Raw genomic sequence first — 16411 nt, 5'->3', positions numbered from 1 at the left:
TATATATTTTTAGGCTCAAAATTACCCAAAGCAGTTAAAAAAACTAAACCTAAAAATTACAGTTATGTTTATGACATTTCAGATATCATTTCAGATCACATGAATACAAATTCTAATTTTCTTCTAGTTTTATTTACTAATTTAATTGAAATGAAATAGTATTTTTAAAAAATCACTGGCAGTAGAGAGGATGAGACTAACTGGTCTGCGTCTTGACATTAGTTTTTTAGGCTAATGAGGTACCCTTTACTAAGTTCTATACAGAGTGCTGCACAGATTTTCCACTCAAAGGAGGAGAAACCACTTAACTATTTAACCAGAAAAAATTCCTCTGTACACATTGCTTGTAGATGTTTGCTAAAATAAAAATAAAAGTCTACCATAAGGTAGCAGAGGAGAGTCCCATGTTTTACTCTTACTTTTGTCCTTATCAGCGGAGCTAGACAGCATAAGTGTCTCTGCAGTAGCAAGAACAGATTCCATACAACCGAGAACAGCTTGCCAGCCACGTTTTTGATCTGTGGTACAGAACCAATATTTGCTTAATTTCAAATGAGGTGTATGTTTCCACAAGTGCAATACTGGAGATACAAAGCTGTTACAGATAGAACAGGCTCTGAAATAACGCCGAGGGATTTGAGATAGACAAAACAGGATACCAGTCCTTCTCTGGGTTTTAAAACCAGGCACTAGCAATCTAACCCGCTTTCAGTCCCTGGGGTAACACGTCTGGAAAACTATTTGGGGCACCAGACAAATCAATATGAGCAAAGAGCCTTATTAAGAGCAGCTGCAAGGAATAATGGTCATCACTGTAGCTGGAGGACAGCAGCTTGCTTGCTCATGGTTGATTAGAACGACACTTCGATATGCCAGTTTGGGGGGGGTCTCCCTCTTACTTCATTTTCCCCAAATTGGTAAAGTGTAAGAATACGGAATCAGAAAAAAATAGCTGACAGGAAAGAGAGAAAGTTCGCAAGCAAAAATATGCATATCATTAATTTATGATGAATTCAATGACAATAATTATATCCATCTTTCCACTTCTTTAAAACTTAATATTTATTACTATATCTGAATAATTAATTAATAAGGTTAGGTCCTTTACAGAGAATAAATACCTCATTTAATTCTCTAAGAAAAAATTTTGAGGACTTTTTTTGCACTCACAACCTATGTACAATTAGCTCTTGCTATTCAAAAGCTCACTATTCATTCACTGTAATGACTTGCAAAAAATTTTACCGGAAATTCAGTCAAAAGGTCCCTAAACAAGACTGTATGTACCTATCAGTAAAGACACCTAAATTGGGTGCTTTTCCGTATGAGAGACCTTTGATCATATTGCAGTTCTATCTCTGCTATTTTCCTGAAGAGATTTTGTTGCATTAAAATTGTTTAAATCTGTTAAATTTTCTTTACCCCCATGCTGACATGGATTCTTGTTTGCTTCAGTCAGGTGCCTGAGGGCACTACCAACAGGCTGCATTAGTATCTTTTCCATATTTAACATATTGTTTCATTGTTTAGTTCCATTGGAGTACCAACTCCTTGCAGTATAAAAAGAAAATTCACATTAACATTGTATACTGCTCAGAAGCATACTTACCAGTGACTTTATTATTTATTAAATAATTGAGCATTTTGTATTTCGAATGCTTTATGTTACCCAGAAATCATTTGTGGACTATTACTGAGGTATTTAAGAATGTTTCAATGATATTTTGTTGGAGTTTGTGAGGGGCTGGAACCCATTATGATTTTCCCATTAAAAATAATGGAATATAAGCTCCTGCTCTCTGGAAATTTGCAATCAAACACTCTTTGGAGGAATGAAAAAGATTTGGCTGGGTGGGGGGATGGGTTAGCCTGGTGATGGGTATTAAAGAGGACACGTATTGAATGGAGCACTGGGTGTTATACAAAAACAATGAAGCATGGAACACTACATCAAAAACTAATGATGTATTGTATGGTGACTAACATAACATAATAAAATAAAATTAAAGGAAAGAAAAAGATTTGGCAAAGAACAGCTACCTATACTATGAGTATCAAAAATTTACCAAGGAAATAGACCTCCATGTTAGTTCACTTATTGATTGAACAAATATTTACTGTGCACTTTCTATGTGTCAAACATTGATGATATAGCAGCAGATAGATATTTGTCCTCATTCTAGAGAACCTTGGGGAATACAAGACAACTAGCAAAAAAAGTAAATTAGGCTGATGAGATGACAAGTGTTATGGAGAAAAACAAAGCAGAGAGGGAAATAGGGAGTAAGTAAATGGGTAGGAGGGTGGGTAGGTTCTTATTTGTTTAAAGTGTGGCTATGAGATTTCATTGTTAAGTAATTCTGAACAAGATATATCAAAAATAGACTATTTTTCTCTGATTCTTGCTAGTTCCAAAAGTGCTTACTTACTACCTAGACAAACTGAAAAAGAGTCTATTCTAGGAAGAAGAATAAATGGAAGCTTGAAGGGTTTTTTTTTTTTTTAATGTGTATAAATTGGACTTATGGGGGGCACCTGGATGGTTCAGTCGGTTAAGCATCTGACTCTTGATTTCAGCTCAAGTTACGATCTCAGGATCGTGAGACTGAGCTCCACGTGGGGCTCTGCACTCAGCGTGGAGTCTGCTTGAGATCTCTCCCTCTTCTCTCTCTAATAAATAAATAAATAAATAGAATCTATTAAAAAATTGGACTTGGGGATATGGCTTTAGGAGGAAGGACCATGTTTGGTTCAGTGGGTTAATATCAGACCGAGACAGTAATTAAAGCAGAATGGCCACATGAACTAAATAAATCAGCCATAGACACATAGGGATAAATACAAATATTTGGTAAGTAGTAGGATAAATCTACATCATCTGGGACTATATAGTTCCTGAACTAGGAACTGCTACATTTAAGAGCTATAACATGCCGCAAGGATAAATCTCCTATACTGAGAGCACTCTTAATTTTAACAATAATTATTATTATTTCCCTAATAATAAGTATTTCTCCCCACTGTATTTATCCTAATGGCACAGATCTTTAACAATATTTAAAATGAAGTAACAATGCCCAGTCACACTGCTACTCTCACAGTAGCTTCTGAGAGCAGCAGCTTCTCTAGAGAATCTTCCAGTGACAATTGCACAACTGTGCTTTATCCTGGTCACAGATCTGGTGGTTTTCTCTGACTTCTTTTGGCATGGTTGAGATGCTCTGTGGTCAACAGGCATGAAATGTAGCTTGCCTGTTAGGATCAGAGCTGTAGGTAGAGAGTCATTGTGATGGTGACCACTGTATGAAGGTTGGATTTAAAACACTGGCCTCCATGTTACAAATCTTGCCCTCTAAATTCACGTTGCATTTCCCTGTTCTCAATTTAATTGAGAACTAAAAGACAAATCATATTATGTTTAGGCACCTCTAATCAACTTTTTCTCTGCTTCTCTAGGATTGTTACTTTCTTGTAAATGTTGTGCACTCGTCTTATTGAAAACACCAGGCTAATGAGAACCCATGATTCTAAGTGTATGTGAATAGAAAAACACTATAGGATATAATGTTCCATAACTGGTGAACCAGCCCTTGCTGGTTCAATACCACCATCTAGACTATTTCTCTATGTCCCACCTATTTTTCAGAGGTAACAGATTAATCTATCACCTCAATGTTGAAATATTAAATGTGGTTAGAAAATCTGTAATAGCTAAATTTATGTTTATGAGCAGAGAAAGTAATAGTTCATTATTGTAGAGGACAGAGTATGAATTAGTAGAGTCAGTGTTAGCAGTCCTGGATCCAAATCCAGGCTCTATTACTTCCTAGCTGTAAGACAAAGTATAAATCACTTAACTTCCAACCCCACAGTCCTATTCAGCAAATACATGGATACACCCCTTCCATGTGCCTTGCCTCACAATGTTATTATAAGATTTGAATTAAAAAGTACCTGGAATGTTGTATTATAAAATGCCCATTTTTACAGGTTAAAAAATGATCAAATATTGGCAATCTCCAATGGTTCAAAGTAATAAACACTCAGTACTATGTCTTCATTTTTAAAGAAAGCTTTATAGAGCTCTTTCTTGAAAAAGAAAATAACCTTTAGTGACTGAGATTCTATATTTGAAAAGCGATTAGCAGCATACAAATATAAAAAGAGTTCAGACCTGGTCCCTATCAGACAACAAGGATCTGGGAAAATGTCACAGACCTCTGAAACCAAGCATATCATCTACTGGATAATGCTTAATAAGCCGGGACAAATGAAAAAATGATTATAACTGAAAATGTTATGAAAATATAGCTTTATGAGTAAATTCAGTGGTAGTCTTTGCCTCTGGACAATAGTCATGAATCATAAATCAGCACTAAATAACACTAATTTACATTAGCTTTTTTCAATGACATTAGTAATAATGGCTTTGCAACTTTCTCAAAAAAGAAAAAAAAAGGTTCAAGGAGAGCACATCTTCCCCTTCTGCTCCTTGATAAACTCTGAGATATACTCATGCTGGGTCATCCAGGTAAAGTTCACTGTAAAATGAACTATAAAACTTTATTCTATTAATCTTTAGATTAAAAACATGACAAATATTGAGATAGACATATAGTGAGAGTTTCAGGATACTAACAAATGTAATCATACACAAATAAACACAAGGCACGATGATTTGTAATCTTAATTTCAACTTGAATTTGAAAAAATATATATTTTTCCTATTTCTTATGACTATGTAACAAATTACTCAAAAATTGAATGGCTTAAAGTAACAACGTGTTATCACGTTGGATTCTGTGGGGTGACAAAATTAAGCTGAGTATTCTCTTTGGAGACCCTCATGCAGTTTCAGATGCTTAGGGTCTAGGGTTGGGGTCATCAGAAGACTCAGTTGGGATGATGACTTCTTCACTCACACAGACCAGATCCACCCTACTCCTCCATATAGCCTCTGTCTTCAGCCTGGATTTTTAACCTGGCAGCACAGAGCTCCAAGAGGTGGGAGGCAGAAACTGATAGTCCTTTTAAAGGCCAGCTCTAGAACTGAAGCAGCAACACTTCTGTATTCTCTTGATCAAAATAGGCATAAGTCAGCCCAGAATCAAGGAGGTGGAGCAATCGATTTCACCTGTCCATGGGAGGGATGGTATTGATAGTGGCCATCTTTGGAGACAAGCTACCACCAAAATATCAGCAGATAAAAGCTGAAAAGTCCTAGAAGTAAGCTAGAAGTCAGAGCCAGAAAATTAAAATTGCCATATTGACAACTTTTGTGTCTTTTAAGTCTTAATTCTGTCATTTGTTGGTTGGGAATTCTTGGGCAATTTACTTACTCTCTCTCTCTAGCCTTGGTTTTCTTATGCATAAAATGGAACTAATTATCACTAATTTAGAGGCTTGTTGTGAGAATACAAAGTGTAATGTCCTCAAAGTGACTGGCGTGTTTCCTGGTTCGACAAAAACTAGCTGTTACTAGGGTTGCATTTGGGACTTTAATTATATTACATGTATGAAAATGATTCCTAAAAGAAATGATTCCTAGAGAAACAGAAAAGGAGCTCGCATGATTCATTCATTCATTTCAAAATATTTATTAAGCTTAGGACAGCTGCCAGGAGATATGCTGGGTAAAAGGTTAGCACAGACAACTATGATGATATTCATGGACTAGTGGAAAAGAAGAACAATGAACTGATCAGTTGGACTAAGGTGTTGCAAATGCTGTACAAAAGAAACACAAATGAGGGGATGGCAAATGTTAAAACTTCAAACTGTTTTTGTAAAATGTGCATAGACACGTTACAACGATATACAAAATTAGAAATGTCAAGTGGTGGAAATAAAATAAAATAAATCGGGGCACCTGGGTGGCTCAGTCAGTTAAGGGTCTGCCCTGGGCTCAGGTCATGATCTGAAGTCCTGGGATGGAGCCCTGAGTCATGCTCCCTGCTCAGCAGGGAGTCTGCTTCTCCCTCTCCCTCTGCCCCTTCCCCTGCTTGTATTCGCTCACACCCCCCAAGTAAATAAATATAATCTTTATTTATTTTATAAATAAATAAATTATTTATAATTTATAATTTATTATTAATATTTATATTAATAATATAAACTTTGCTTCAGAGACCACATAATATGCCCTCATCATCATGTTCCCTGCCTAGAATATTGAAACATTGTCCTCTTTCTATCCTCAAGTCCACTCACAACACCATAGACAGAGAAAGCATTCTAAAAGAAAAGAAAAAAAATTCTAGCACAGTAAACAAGACACTTTTGTCTATCACATCGCTCAGGCTGTAACCCATGTGGCGCCTTCCTCCCCGTACCCTGACTGCCCAAGCCTTACAGATGTTCTTCCCTCTCCTAGAGTCAGCCCCTCACTTTATTGAGCTCACTCATTCATGACTTAAAAATCAGCTCAAGACGATGGAGTCTGAAAAACAAACTGAGAGTTCTAGAGAGGAGGAGGGTGGGAGGTTGGGTTAGCCTGGTGATGGGTATTGAGGAGGGCACGTTCTGCATGGAGCACTGGGTGTTATGCACAAGCAATGAATCATGGAACACTACATCTAAATCTAATGATGTATGGGGATTAACATAACAATAAAAAATTAAAAAAAAAAATCAGCTCAAGAATCATACCCAAAAAAATCTTCCTAGATAGGGATAGATGGCCCTACTTGGTGCTTCCATAGCATCCTAGGCTTTTCTATTTTTTAAATCATAACTAATTTACTTCAAAATGTAATCATCCGTTTGAGCCTGCTTTTCTGACCTCTCAAGACTCTGGTCTGTCTTCCTCTCAGTGTCTTGCATATTATCTGCACATAACACATGCTTTCTAAACGCCTTTTGAGGGGCATCTGGGTGGCTCAGTCGTTAAGCATCTGCCTTTGGCTCAGGTCATGATCCCAGGGTCCTAGGATGGAGTCCCACATCAGGCTCCCTGCTCAGCGGGGAGCCTGCTTCTCCCTCTGCCCCTCCCCCTGCTTATGTGTGCTCTCTCTCTCTCTGACAAATAAATAAAATCTTTAGGGGAGGGGGGTGGGGGATGGGTTAGCCTGGTTGATGGGTATTAAAGAGGGCACATTCTGCATGGAACACTGGGTGTTATACGCAAACAATGAATCATGGAACGCTACATCAAAAACTAATGATGTAATGTATGGTGATTAACATAACATAATAATAATAAAAAAGAAAACAACTGGTATACTTAGCAATAGAAAAAAATAAAATAAAATAAAATAAATGTCTTTTGAACCTATGAATACTGGCTGTGAGCTTTCAGTTTAAATGTAACTACTGTCTCTCCTTTCTTCTTGAATAAAGAGATGATGCATGCACCAGGAAAGGTTAAAGCTCAAGCATTGGAGTCATGCAGGCTTGGCATGCAGACTCAAATCCTGGCTTTGTCATTTTTTATCTGGGTGACTTAGGGCAAGTCATGTCCAAGTCTCAGTTTGTGCATCTGTTAAATGGAGGAATAAATCTTACCTCATGCAATTGTTGTAAGGAAAACACATGTAATATATTTAGCACATTCAAAGATACACTATAGAAATTCAATAAATAGTGCATTTATTCTTTTTAAGATTTTCCAAAACTGGGGAGTTTGAAAGCTCATCTTAAAGGTTCATTCAGTCATTCAATAAGTGATAACTATTGCTGACTATGTGCAAGATGCTCCACCAGCCTTTTACTCATAACAGTATTAGAACTTTTGAGCTTCCTTATTCCATGTTTTGTTAATAGACTTTCATTATCTCATTTCATTTTGATCTCAAGAGTATTTTTAAATGCTTGGTTTTTTGTGCCTCTTAATAGAACATATATCTTTCAATTTAACTGCAAATTTTCTTCTAACAGATCTTCCCCTCCTTCTACTGTCAGTTTTTAATCGATTTTGTATTTTTTACTTTTATTTAGAAAATTTTTATAACTTTTATTTTGTTTATATCACCCACAAAGCAGTTCTGATAAAATTTCAGGTCCTTAAATATAGGTCATGGAGTTCTACAGACTATTATATTCATATATTTCTCATTTCACCTTTTCCTTTATCTCCCTAACAAAAGGGACACGGACACTAAAGCAACTTTATAGTTGGTTTGAACCCGCATGTGTACATCATCTAATTGCCATAACAATAAAAGAACTATTAAACTTTGAAAAATCAGTGGTATATCTGGCCTGCCATTCTGTGTCTCTCTCAGTGAATAATGTCTAATGCTTAGGGGAAGGTGTAAAATCCATTACACTCCTAACTGTGCAAAACTATTTCAAGAAAAAAATTAGTTTTCCTCTATTAGCTAATCATCAGCTTAAGGCTAAAACATAAGGACTGTAAGATTCCAACGCTTGGGAAATACTCCCCATAGTAAAATTACAGAAGCTGTCCTTACTCTTAACATGTTCTTCTCTAGTCAACATCTTCCAGCATTAATTCAGTCTCATATCACACCCTACTGCCAATTTTTTAAAGATTTTTATTCATTCACTTGAGAGAGAGAGAGAAAGAAAGCATGAGCCGGGTTGGGGGTGGGGGAGCGCCGCAGAGGGAGAAGCAGTCTCCCTGCTGAGTGAGGAGCCTGATGCGGAACTCAGTCCCAGGACCCTGAGATCATGACCTCAGCTGAAGTCAGACACTTAACCATCTGAGCCACCCAGGTGCCCCTGACAATTATTTTTTTAAGAATAAATAAGCCATTCTTTTTCTTCTTTCTCTTTAAGTCCTAACATTAGCAGAAGGTAACTTTTGAAAGAACTGATCAAGTTAAATATCTGCTGAAAACAGGGAAAAAAGTGTTTTTATGAGACATCCATTTTATTGATACTGTCTTTTCCTCATTTTTTTCTAACATTTTCCCCTTTAGCAAAACTTGTTCATGAGAAAGGGCTTGAATCTAGTCAATAGATGGATCATATAGCAAAGCCAAAAAACCACAAGACTAAAAATAAATTATTCTACAAAATTCACCATGGAACTGCAGATATGACATGAATTCTTGGTCTTGTTTCATTGTCTGTAAATCGAGGGTGTCCTACTAGATCCTCTTTCAAATAACAGAATTTTTACTCTGGGTTATTCTGAACATGGCCTTGACTGGGGCCCTTATCGGAATGAATTGCAGCATATGGATGTGCTTAAACAACATCTCCAGTCATGCCTGCATAATGTGATCAGCCTCCGTATTTGTGCGATAATCATTCGAATCCTTCAATTCCTAAACTATAATAATACATTATTTGTCTTACAGATAAGCATTAATGAAACCTAAGGTCTGTGGTATGTAAGTTAGCTTTCTTATTTAAAATAAAATCAGGGTGCCTGAGTGGCTCAGGTTTAAGTGTCTGGCTCTTGGTTTTGCCACAGGTGATGATCTCATGGTGATGAGATCAAGCCCGGAATTGGAGTTGGGCTCCATGCTCAGCAGGGCATCTGCTTGAAGATTCTCTCCTTCTGCCCCTCCCCCATGCACGTGTGCATGTTCATGTTTTTTCTCTCTCTCAAATAAATAAATCTTTTAAAAAATTATATTAAACCAGATAAAACACAAAACTAAGACTCAATCTCACTTCAAAGTAAATATCACTGAACAGAAAAATCACCACAAACAAACAGATTTCTTAACTTTTGGGGTTAGGGGAGAGAGAGGGTTATACTTTCTGGTAGTTTTAGTATAATGTAGACGTGATTACATTGAGAGGTAGTCATTCTTTCAAAACATAACAATACTTATTACTATACAATAACAGTAACTAATTTAATCCATACTACAATACTAATGAGAGATATTAGTATCCCATTTTTTCTGTCCCATTTTTTCAGCAAACTGAATCTTAGAAAGGTTTAATAATTTAGCCAAAATCATACAATTTGAAAATATGCTCCAAAACTAATTTTCTTTCTAGTCACCTTGCCTTCTCAACCAAGTAATTTTGTGGGTTTTTTTTGTTTGTTTGTTTTTTTAAAGATTTTATTTATTTATTTGACAGAGAGAGAGACAGTGAGAGAGGGAACACAAGCAGGGGGGGTAGGAGAGGGAGAAGCAGGCTTCCCGCGTAGCTGGGAGCCCAATGCAGGGCTCAATCCCAGGACCCTGGGATCATGACCTGAGCTGAAGGCAGACGCTTAATGACTGAGCCACCCAGGTGCCCCAACCAAGTAATTTTGTTTAGCTCTGTTACTGAATACTTCAGCAGTGTGTTTCCCATCTACAATGTAAAGGCGTGGATTGTTGAAAGGACTTTTTTGGGGTAAAAAGGACTATCAAAAAGTTTCTTGAAAAAAAAAAAGTGATATTGGATTAATAGTAAGAAGCTGACATTAAACCAGCATGTATTAGGTTCTAGGCACTACACTAATTCCCTCGATTATGTAACATATACAAACTATAACGCATACATTATCATCCATTCACCACATTAGTTGAATTCCTTTCATGGTACATTTGTGTTGAAAATACCATGAGATTGTTGTTATTACCCCTATTTCACAGATGAAGAAGTTGAAGTTTAGAGACTTTAAATATCTTGCCTAAGGTCACATAGCTCGACCTGATGGAGTCAGTTCAGAGCTGGCTTCAAAGCTAGAGCTCCCAACTACTAAGCCTTACAGTTTTGGGGAAAGTACCCAGGGACTACTCATGACACTCATGATGGCTATGGTAATAGAAAATGGAGGAATGCTCCAAAATACGTAGCTTCAAAAGGAAAACAAAGAGTTCTGAACTCCTCTTACCTAATACATGATGAAATGATTTTCATACAAAAAAAGTTCTAAGTTTCAGGGGAGACACTAGCGATTATGAGCTAGGTCTCCCCTTAGCTCTTTCTCTCTCAGATCTGTACATGCCGATTAATTTTATTCTCTTAATTTCTGCGCCGTATCTTTCCACTTCTTGCACGTGGAATCAAATCCAGATATACTCTTTCTAGAGTTCATGTTCAGTAAGAAACTATTTCTTAAGTGGAAGATTGTAACTGTTTTTGACATAATCACAGAACCTAAATTTCAAAAAACAGAAAACATAATCAAACAGAACAACTTGCCTGCCTTCAGGACTCCCGTGAAGCAATCAAATGTGCCCCCTCAGGCTCACATCTTTTGGCCTTTAATGCTATTCTCTACTAAAAGGAACCAGAACTCCTTGAATAATAGCTGATTCAATGTCCTGGGCCATGAAAAAGCAAGCTGAATGGGGGTTCTTTTCTGTTAAAGAATGCTTCCAGAGTACACTGTAGTGGTAATAATAATAATAATAATAATAATAATAATAATAATAATAGAAAGGACAGCCTAATGGCCTAGTAGGAAAAAGCTGAGCAGCTACAGGGACAAAAAAATTGGAACACACTGATATTTTTACAGTAGTCCATGATGATGCAGACAGGAAAAGGTAACAAAAATTGTGTTAAAAAGTGATGATATGCAAACATGAGTTTATCGCATTGTCTATAAGAATGCTTTATGTCGAAAAATCCAAATTACATGATAACACTGAATGTTCAGTTAATTGCAAGACTATAAATTACAGCCATGAATTTGTTTTTATAGGGAGATAAAATTTAGAAAGACATATAAAAGGAAAGTGAGTGTTGAATAAAAATTATGCTATGAAATTTCAAATGATATGAGAAAAAAATGCTATATGTCTTTGTGGCAATTAGCCCTCAATGTGGCACTTAATCATTCTTGCTTTTTGGTATTCATACCTCATGTGGTCCCCTACTACAGTGAATAGGAGTGAACTGGGTAACCAATAGTATGATTTCTGAGGCTAAGTCATATAAAAGACATTACGGTTTTTGTCTTGCTTTCTCTTGGATCACTCACCTGGAAAAAATGAGCTGGCATATCATGAGGAATTCAGCCCTCTGAAGAGGAACTCATTGCAAGGAACTGAAGCCTCCTGCCAACAACCAGAACTAATTTGCCAGGAACATGACTGAGCCACCTTGAAAGTTGTGATAGTTAATTTTATGTATCAATTTGACTGGATCAGAAGATTCTGAGATACCTGGTTACGCATTACTTCTGGGTGTGTCTATATAGTTGTTTCTGGATGAGATTAGCCTTTGAATTGGTGGACTCAGTAAATTAGATTGCCCTCACCAATGTGGGCGGGCATCATCCAATCTGTTGAGGTTCTAAATAGAACAAGACAGCAGAAGAAGGAGAAATTTGCCCTTTTTTCTGCCTTATTACTTAAGCTTGGAAATCTGGTCTCAACTTTTTCTGCCTTTAAACTGGGATTTACATCATCAGCTCTCCTGGTTCTCAGCAATCTGATTGAGACTGAATTATACCACTGGCTTTCGTCAGGGTCCTGCAAATTATAGGGCAAATTATAGGGCTTCTCTGACCCACAATCATGTAAGCCAATTTCTCATAATAGAACTCCTTGTATATTCTATTGGTTCTGGTCTTTGGGAAATCCTGACTATCACAAAAGTTGATCCTTCATCCTCAGTCAAACCTTTGCTCACATCTTTCTTGGAACACATGAGAGATTCCCAGTGAGAACCACCCAGCTAAATTGTTCCCAAATTCCAAATCCGTAGAAACAGTGTGAGATAATATACATCCATCATTGTTATAAGCTGCTAAATTTAGGGGAAATTTGTTATACAGTAATATAGAACTAGTACAGTACTGGAGGAGAAAAATTACCCAGAATAGTATGTTAGAAAGTATAAAGTTCATATATCCACCGAAACAGAGATCGAGGCATATGAAGAAAAAGTACATAATGTTTGGAAAAGATACAAGTCCCTCTGAGTTTTTCACCTCCTCAAGAGGGAATAAGGGCAGCTGTCTGGCTCAGATTGTAGAGCATATGACTCTTGATCTTGGGGTTATAAGTTTGAGCCCCATGTTGGGTGTGGAGATTACTTAAAAATGAAATCCTTAAAAAGAAAAAAAAAAAAAGAGGAAGCAAGCAAGCCAAAGTAATTGTGAAAAAGGAGGCAACAATAAATCAAAAGAAAAAGCAAAGAGATAACATGAGAAAAGCCCATTTTGACAAAAATATCAAGAAACCTAGAATGGCCCCATTTGAAAAAGAGATTTAAAATCAGTTGACTTAACACCAAAATCACTAGTGACTTTGGACATAAATAAAACATCTAGTTTATCTTATTATAATTATATTTTAATGCAAAAAATCAGAAGTACAACCATTACAGAGTTTTAGGTGAGGCAGCCACAGAAGATTTATGGGGCACTAATTAAGGTAAAGAAAGAAAACAAAGAATGAAAGGTTTTGTTGTTGGTTTGTATAAATATGTAGATATATACATACAAACTCCAATATTTGAGCGTCTTAGGCACCACCAATATGGTATTCTTTTTGTTGACTCCAGTCATGTAAATACAAGTAATGAATCATGTAGTTGAATCATGCTCTTCTAGTCCATCTGCATGACTGTGTTAGGAGGAAGATGCAAACTTGGTTTTCCTTTGCTGCCACTAGCATGTCTCCTGAGGATAACTCTTCAGGATATAAAATGCAGATAGATGTATGTGTACAGCAACATCAGACAGTATCGAAAGGGACAGGGTTCCCATCAGCTTAGATATTTATGTCTTTTTTTCAACTCCAAATAAAATTTAGTGAGGTGTATATTTGAGTAACAATTTTACAAATGATAGGGTAAAAACTGCACCATCTTTCAAATATGGTACCTAACCCAGTGATTTATCTGAGTTGAGACATGATTGCAACCATATAAAATTTCATATAGAATATATGATTAGAATGTATTTTCCTTCTTTCTTTTAAAAGATTTTATTTATTTATTTATTTATTTATTTATTTATTTATTTATTTATTTATATAAGAGAGAGTGAGCAAGGGGAGGAGAAGAAGGAGAGGCACCCATTCCACACTAAGCTCAGAGCCCGACTCATGGCTCCATCCCGCCACCCTGAGATCATGACCTGATCCAAAATGAAGAGTCAGGAGCTTAAACAACTGAGCCACCCAGGCACCCCTGGAATGTATTTTCTTTCTTAAAAAAGTTAATGGCAGTGGGTTGTTTTCGTACTGAAGTAATTAGCAACATCATCGAATTCAATATAAGTGTAGTACCGGTGAATAGCTTAGGTAAATTACAGAGTTGTCAACTTCGATGTTTCATTTGTTTGGTTTATATCTATTAAAGAACAGCTTGTTAAACCATGATCACTGATTTGGAGCAAGTCTCCAAGAATTCATTTTAGAACCTTCTCTAACATCCTCTTAATTCCTAGGCTCATTAACTTCATTACAGAATCAACTAAGTCAAAAGGTAATAAGAATGTTAAATCTTCCGCATTTTATCTGCTTTTCATTTTATAGAAATAAAGAGTAACACTTTATACCACACACTTATAAATTCTAAGTGAAGTGCAATTTAACTTAAACCGATGAGTCTAATTTGTGATATATTTTAATGACAGTTGCTTATTATATCTAATTCCTAATAACTACAGAAATTATTTTGTAGAGGAAATGTTGCAGGCAAAAGAAAGTTGCATCTTTCAACATAAGAAGCCAAAATACAAACATATATACTGTACTTTGTGATTTTTTTATGTTTTTCCACTTCTTTATTCCATAAGCTTTTTGGAAAGCTGAGCCTATGTCCGGTTTTGATTTGAATTCCACATACTTAGAATGCTACATTAGCATAGTCAATTAACTACAAGGGCTGCAGCTACAGACTCAACATTTTTCTGTTACTGAATCTCTGGGGTTTTTTTCTTAAATAATCTTCTATGGATAGGCTTATGGTTCTATATTTCGTACTCTATTTGTATTTTCCTTTAAAAACTCTACCTTACTTTGATACAACGTTTTGGCTCCTACTTCAATAGTGCATAGGTTGAAGTTTTAATTTCCCTCTTCTTTTCCTGGACCTTGAATCTGTTTACCTATTTCTATTTGGTCCTCGATAGGCAATAATAATATTTAGGTTTTTACTGAAGTTGAAGAAAAAAGAGTGCCCAAGAAACCATTTTTGTACCTCACCTCGATTCAAAAATTATTCTAAAATGTTAGCTGAAAGTGCATCTTAACAAATAACATTGTGGTCCTAAAGCTTAATCCTTAAGGACGAAAAGGAGTAACTAGTTTTCGCCTAGCGACTCAAGCAGCATAGTTTTCTAGCCATAGCAGGAGAGGCTCCTGTTCTCTTCCACTGGTTAATTCTAATCCTTGCACAAATCTCTGAGAAGTCCTGTGAGTGAACATATAAATTTCTACATGAATATGTATGAGTATTTTTATTAAAGCATATATTTGAAATAAGTCTTTCTGATGTAGCTCTTTATGGAAACATATTTCTATTGACCAGTGAATTGCTAACATCTCTACTATCTCTTCAATCTTTATTCATGTTGTATCTCTTGCCGAAATTAACAAACCATGTGAATTTCAACAACTAGTACAACTGAAACACAACATAAAACATAATTCTTCAGACTTTTTTCTCTTTCATAGAGCTTTGCCATGCCACACTCCAGACTTTCAAGTTCTTCTTTTTTTTTAAGATTTTATTTATTTATTTATTTATTTATTTATTTATTTATTTATTTGAGAAAGAGAGAAAGAAAGAGCACGATGAGGGGGAGGGGCAGAGGCAGAGGGAGAAGCAGACTCCTCACTGAGCAGGGAGACCCATTCAGGGCTCCATCCCAGGGCCCTGAGATCATGACCTGAACGAAAGGTGACAGAGCCACCCAGGCGCCCCATCAAGTTCTACTTTTCTATTCTTCTGTCGAATGCCAAGCATTGATGACTTCTGATTCTATATACAGCATTTCATATTGAATAGACAAAGCCAAAAATAGGAATATTTCAGTAGTAAAATACAAATCACATAATCATTAACTCTATTATTTACCTAATTTTGCATATTTGAAATCTAATGCTCATGGTTATTTTGGGAAATGGGCAATAACAATATTCCTAATGCCAAATCTTATTATATTTATAATGATTGTCTCATTAACCCACAGAAAGGAAGATACAATCAATAATTATTAATTTGACCTATGGTCTACCTATGGTGTATTCAGCTATAACCAGTGTTGGTAGAAAATACTGGTATTGTTCTAAAATGGTATTAGTAATGTTTTTCTATGAAAATTGGAAAGTACCAATAACCAATCATTTTATGATTTCAATGCACTTAACATACCATTTGTTTAGCTTTGAAAAACAAATTCAAGCTCTGTTAAGTAATACAAAAACCACCTCTTTGGAAATATTTATTTTCACTCTAATTATCACCATCAGTTATATCTTTATAGATTTGTTACAAATTTAGCAAGACTATTTCATATTTCTGTTTCTCAATATCTCTAATTATACTGCTTTAAAAGCCTCAGTTCTTTAACATTAAATTAAGTCAAATA

The sequence above is a fragment of the Mirounga leonina genome, unplaced genomic scaffold, assembly GCF_011800145.1.
Source record: "Mirounga leonina isolate KUSES-001 unplaced genomic scaffold, KU_Mleo_1.0 Mir_53, whole genome shotgun sequence".
Taxonomy (NCBI): domain Eukaryota; kingdom Metazoa; phylum Chordata; class Mammalia; order Carnivora; family Phocidae; genus Mirounga; species Mirounga leonina.
The sequence above is the reverse complement of the archived record's forward strand: the minus strand, read 5'-3'. Positions refer to the sequence as shown.